Raw genomic sequence first — 6,984 nt, 5'->3', positions numbered from 1 at the left:
TATATATATACATGAGATAGAATTACAAGAATCTATATCAAACAGATTTTAAAATTTTTATCCATCAGCCATTACTGAACTTAAAAACTGTAATAAGAACTGAATAAGTGCAATAAGGGACAACTAGCGTAATATCAATCTAATTGTGTTGCACATTTGGAGTGTTAAAAATGTGTAATTATTACCTTTTATACAATTTATACTTTTGCTCTGGGAAGAAAACCCAAATTTCATTGTACAGTATTTAGGTGCAATGACAATAAAGGTCTATATTATATTCTTTTTCATCAAATTAAACTGAACTCTGCAGTATTTGCTCTCTCTCGCAGCTAAAATGATTTTTTTATTTATTATTATTATCAATATAGTAATTTCCATTAATTAAAACCTAATTACTAAATTAAACCAGGAAGTTTTGGTAAAATGCAGACTGCATAATCCGGTTAGCAGACATCCATGTTCTTGAACTCCTATGCAGCTGTGGCTAAAAGAAGAAGAGCTGACTGAGATGAGTTTAATGAAAACATCCTGTCCTGCTTTGTTTTTTGTTCTCAACCTTCATAAATAAATAAATATATTTTTTATGCATGTAATGCTGTGGTTATGACACTAGAGGGCACTGTGCACACACATTTTAAATCCCCAAGTTAGATTTCAGCTCTGTGATCACGTCAGGTAAAAAGGAAAAATAGCTATTCAGTCTGATAGCAGCCTTACAAGTAGTTCAGCATATTAATAAGATTAAGGTCAGGAGTCCTAGGAGTGTCAGTAGGACCAGTAATCCAGTCAGCAAGACACTACCGTTAAGATGTCTTACAATAATCCCATAAACACAGACACGTTCGTTTCATTTTCTCCACACACGTAAACTTTTACACTCCAACACATGCAGGGAAGTTTTAAAATTCTTACAGTGTCTAATGATTTTTGGACACGTTTTTAATTGAATTTAGTTCTTTTCACATCTAGAAACAATAATAAACAATAGCTTTGCCTCACGGCATCTTAAACTGAATTTATGGTGGATGTGACAAAGATACCAAATATTAAACTCCACACAGAAAGGATAGAAAGATCTGGCCTTTGTTGCTGTAAGGTGACGTCATTTTCTATTACCACTATCAAACTAATACAAGTTGGTTTTTAAAAAGTGGGGCATTCTGCGTGCAGCTTTCTTTTCCTCTCGTGGCCTTTATAAGTACTAGATCAAGAATTTAAAAGGCTTAACATTCCACAAAGAAATGCAAATCACTCGCATATTTTCATGCCAGAGTTTTGACCGAAGATCATCACGAGAAAGGATGTTCTGGTCAAAACTTGATCTCGCGCAATATTTTGACATCTTGGGAGATGTGTTAGCACTTAGGATATGTGTTGAGGATGAGTCTTAGCTACTAGCAAACCAAACTTTAGCTCACTTCCTGTATAATTCACTGAGCTTGAGTCATTTTTGTGTTGGCTAAAGCCGATTAGTTGTGGTGACCATTCTGAATTGGGGGTGACTCCAGAAGTTAATCGTTTTGTAGTCGTGCATTCAGCGGTAAGTTTCTGAAAGTTTCATTAAAATCTGTCCAGGGGGCCATGGGATATTTTGCTAACAGACAGAGGTGTCTTACAATAGTTAATGGCAAAGTTTTAAAACCAGATCTTGTGCAATCAGCTATTGCTCAGAGCATGTGTTCAGGATGACTCACTGCCACTAACGCACACAATTTCAGTTTAATATCTGAAAAATTGGCTAAGTTAGAGCTGCTGTTGTGTTCGCTAAGATTGCTTAGTCGTGGCGGCCATCTTTAATGCAGCTGACTTTGTTAATCAGCTGAAGATGTGCATTCAATGTTAAGTTTCTGAAAGCTTCATTAAAATCTGCACCGTAGTTATTATTCAAATGGTACAGACAAACATACATACACAGGCAAAAACATTATCGCCCCACCTTCACCTTTGCTGGCAGACGATAACAAAACAGAGAGAGAGAGACATGGTGGATATCATGAAGCACGGCACCGTGTCCCCTGCAGGTTAATGAGTTTAAACTTTTACAGCTCGAAGAGTTTCAGGCGTCGCACAAGCTGCTCAACCAGTTGAGCCGTCCATTGCTGCAGAGCTCGTCTCCTCCGACCTCTCATGCCTTATTTCTCTAACACGATTCACACTTTTGAAGTGAAAAGTATTTCTCCTTTAGTCATATGTCTTTCGTAGAGCCGTAACATTAACACGTCTCATCACATGTAGAAGAAAACGTAACAGATCTGATGTGAGCCGAAGTTGTTTAATTCAATTCATTTCAGTTTATTTATGAAGCGTCAAGTCACAACAGAAGTCGTCTCAGGGCATCGAACAGAAACATTCGCGTGTGTGAAAATAATTTGAACATTATTTATCTGAGGAGCAGACTGCTTAGAGTTTAACTTCATCGCAGACTCTCATCTTGAGCAAGCATGAAGGCGACAGTGGAAAGGAAAAGCTCAATCATGAGGAAGGAACCTCCAGCAGAACCAGGCTCAGGACAAACAGCCATCTGCTCTGACCGGCTGGGTTTGAGAGGAACAGGACGGAGGAACAGATACACAATGGCAGGTCGAGAATCACATGTTGATAGATATAATATCAAATGAAAACTATTCAATTGTAACAATTCATTTTAAGAAATAAGGTCAATTTGTCCTCCAGTGTCTAAGCTTAAGGCAGCATAACAAGCCAACCTTAACTATAGTTAGGAAATTATGGCACATTAAGATATGTAATATAAGATGGAGCTAGGTTGTTGAGGGCTTTGTAGGTTAGAAGTAAGATTTTGAATTCAATTCTGGGTTTGACAGGGAGCCAGTGGAGAGAACCTCAAACTGGAGAGATGTGATCTCTCCTACTAATTCCAGTTAAGACTTTGGTAGCAGCATTTTGGATTAACTGGGGAGTTTAGAAATAATTTAACATCTACAAAACATGGTTAAATAATGACAACTTTAATAACATTTTTATCATATTCCAGCTGGACGTAGTGTCAGTGTTTAAAATAGATAAATGCTGTTGTTATTTCCAAGTCTGTTCCTGAAAATGTATATACAATACATTATCATATTTATCTTACTCAACTCATAATATGAGTAGATGCTGTTTTGGCAGCAGGTTAGATTTACATTTATTAGAGCAAAATATCTAAACTTAAATTACTACAATCTTTAATTTGGTGCATGGATCATGTTTTACTATAAAAAAAAAAAAGTCAAACTATGCCATTTTTTCCTCTTTATTTATTTTAATTTGAGTAATCTTTCCAACACAAAAAGAACTTTGTTGACCTAGATTTGGTTTAGGCTTGCACACACACAGTTTTTTTGTTTCTTTCCAAATATCAGGAATTAACAAACAGGATTTTTGTTGTTGTTCTGAACAATAACAGACTGATTGTATGAGCAGCTCTGTTGCAAGCTGTTTTACTTCACAAGGACAGGAAGCGGAAAATAAACGGGAACACGTCCACAAATGCTTTCTAAGAAATCCCATCAGAATAACAGCTTTATTTAGGAACACATACAAGTTTTATTCTTCCAAAGTAATAATAGGCTAAAATGATGTTAGCCATTTCCAGTATTCTAACCCTGCAGACAATGTATCATATTTAAAAAATCAGCAAATCTGCACAACCATTTATTGTTTATATCGTTTTGCTTGACAAATGATGTCGATTTTATCAGTGAATAGCAAATATATTAGCATTTATTCATGACTGTTAACTTATTCATTCAGCTCAGTATGGTTTGCATGCCTTAGGAGGGAACAGAAATGTAGTCTGATCCAGAATGAGCAACATTAATTCTCGTTATCACACTAAAACCTTTCATTTTCAAGGCCAAACATGTGAAAGACACCAATGCTCGCACGTGCAGAGCAGCAGCTCCCTCAGTGGACTGCTGTAGTCCCACAGCCACTGCAGAGGCACCACACAGCCTTTAATGTGATTCTGAGCAAGCGGGTGAACTTTCCCCCAGATAAAGCAGACGCAGGGAGGGAGGGTGGAGAGGCGAGAATGCAAGCAGTTCTGTGAACAGGGACTAGAGGGAGTGACGGTTTAGAGCAGACACCAGGCACAGAAATAAACGGACAAAAATAAAGAATACGGAGCAGAAAAGGACAACAGTAGTGACGTTTGAGACATGGTGGTCATGATCCTGCAGGAGGAATGGCTATTGTTGACTGGTCGTATAATGATATGGAGGGTGCGCTGCATCTTTTTAAGTGTAATCGCCACAGCTTCAAAACGTCCAGATATGCGTGCTATTCTGACACAAAACAGCTGGTCATGTGCCCCATCACCTCTGTTAAAACGAGTTGATCTTTTGTTTTCATGTTCTTGAGCTGTGCGGGCAGACTATCTTGGAAGCACAGCCTGAGCCCTGTTCATCCTTCATAATACATCTGCTACAACAGTTTGGACTGCAGACGTCTAAATCACAGCGAGTGACCACACTTCAATCTGTTCCTCTGTGCAGAGCCTGTAAACCTGACGGCACAACAATGTAAACTGGCCTGCCAGACCTGTGACTCTTAAAAAAATTACATAATAACAAAATGTTCCTGTGAAAATAAAATGCCACTCATATTAGCCCTTGATAATAAGGCTCAGTTGTGTGTGCAGACACTTGGGAACCTTCAACAGGAATAAAGACAGTGGGCTGGTTTTAAAGCATGCACAGGTAAACACAGAGAGTCTGATACACTGGATCAGCTTTGGACCTCGATTTACCACTTAAATCTGCTCTCCATCTGTCCCATCCACTGCTGCCACACACAGCAGATGCTAACATTTGTGATTCAACTCTGTCTTTAAACACAAAACAACTAAATAAAGCTTAAATGAGAACAAACATAGATAACTTTAGAACTGGACTGTGCTGGGTTTTGGTAACATATCGTGTGCTTTTTAAAAAAGTTTTAGCAATCTGTAATCATTAATTATAAAGAAGAAGAAAAGTAATTGTTTACATTTTGAGTCCATTTCAATTTGTTCTCTGATGCGTTTGAGAAGCTCTGACACATATTATGTCGTGTTATTTTTGGAAACAGTTCACGGTTCTTTGACCTTTTTCCTCTTCTCCTGTAGCTGCAGCCTCGCTGAGCAGCTGATAAACTCGTTTTCTTATCAACAAGCTGTATTTTCACAATATGAATCGCGGAACAACCGCACCGAAGTCCTTTCACGGCCGTGAGTTCCCGTCTGTCCCGCCTTTCCCGCTGTCAGTGAAGGCAGCCTACGTGACATTGACTTGTTTACTTCCCCCGCCGCCTTGCTAACACAGCTACACAACATCGACTCCGAGGGGCGTCAAAACAAACGAAGAGCAGGGAAAGTGAAAACGGAGCTCAGGTTCGGTTCCTACCGGGTCTGTGCTGCGGGTTTCTCGGGCGGCAGGAGCCCCTCATGGTCTCGGTTTAAAGCCTCTTCCTCCTCCGTCTTGCTGTCAGCGTGGAGACGAGTGTGAGGAGGAGGAGGAGGATTCACTCAGCTAAGAGGATGCACCTAGCAGCAGCAGCAATGAATGAAGTGGGTGTGCGCGTGCTGGGATCAACGCTCGCTCACTATAGCGTTTATACGGGCGCGTGCACGTTCATCATACTTTTTTTTCCCCTCCATTACAGAACGGTTTCGATATTGGTAAGGGAACAATTACTATTTTGTCCCAAAACAGCACCCGTACTTTTTTTTTTCTTTTTTTTTTTTTCCAAATAAAACAGACCCAGAAAAACATAATCCCCGGGTTGTTTTCAATTGTTTCCTCTAACTTTTTCATAATTTTTATTTATTTTACAATTTGGATTGTTAAGTTGCTGAGTCTTTCCCAACACATACTTTGAGTGCTAACCGATTATTTAAGAGCAACTTTTAAAACTTTGCTAATTAATTACAGTCAGACAATTAGAGTTCATTAATTAGAGTCAAAACCTTGATGACAAAAACAACAGATGCATCATAAAATCTCACCCGGAAAAGGAAAACCAGGGCACTTCCCTGGAGTCAAGCCTGGGGTGGGAGCTCGCCAGCAAGCACCTGTTGGTCAAGCTTTGTCTCCTAGGGCTCGGCTGGGCCAAGCCTGAAAAAAATTACGGAGCCACCTCCACATAGACCCACCACCTGTGGGGAAGTCTGTCAAGGTTTGGTGTTGTGCATCTCAGGCAGCAGGCGAGGGAAGGTCCCTGGCCATGCCGATTCCTGATGGCATAGACTAGTGCTAGGGAAGTAGAATGTCACCTCACTGGCAGGTAAGGAGCCATAGCTTGTATGTGAAGTTGAGCGGTACCCACTAGATATGGTTGGGCTCACCTCTACTCACAGCTTGGGGTCTGGAACCCAACTTCCAGAGAGAGGATGGACTCTCCTACTCCTGAGTTGCCCAGGGAGAGAGGCGTTGGGCAGGTGTGGGGATACTCACAAGCCCTTGGCTGAATGCCTCGGTGTTGGGAGTTCTCCCTGGTGAATGAGAAGGCTGCCTCTCTGCGGCTTCGGACTGTAGGAGGGAAGGTTCTGACTGTTGTTTGTGCTTATGCACCAAATATTAGTTCAAATTACCCAGCCTTTTGAGAGTCTCTGGATCTGGATGGTGTCCTGGAAGGGGTCTCTATTACAAATGTGGTTTCCAGGAGCTGTGGCCTGAAGGTTACTGGTGCCTGTCAGGGTGGCAACCAAAGGACCTGATGGTGGACACCAGTGGAGATGGAAGTTGTTAAGCTAAAGAAGGGAGACCTTCAGGACTTGGTTATTCCAAAGGACTCCTGAAGCATCTGACAGATACAGGATGGCCAGAAGAACTGCAGTTTATCTGATTGCAGAAGCAAAAACTCAGGCATGGGAGGGATTCAGGGAAGCCAGAGAAGGACATTCGGTCAGCCTTGAACCATTTGACGACTCAGGAAAGGAAAGCGAACCCTATTCCAAACTGTGCTTAGTTTGGTTGGGGAACTTCTGACTCAAACTGAGGCTATTGT

The sequence above is a fragment of the Nematolebias whitei genome, chromosome 7 (assembly GCF_014905685.2).
Source record: "Nematolebias whitei isolate Nwh7 chromosome 7, NemWhi1, whole genome shotgun sequence".
Classification (NCBI taxonomy): domain Eukaryota; kingdom Metazoa; phylum Chordata; class Actinopteri; order Cyprinodontiformes; family Rivulidae; genus Nematolebias; species Nematolebias whitei.
This window is presented reverse-complemented; position numbering follows the sequence as displayed.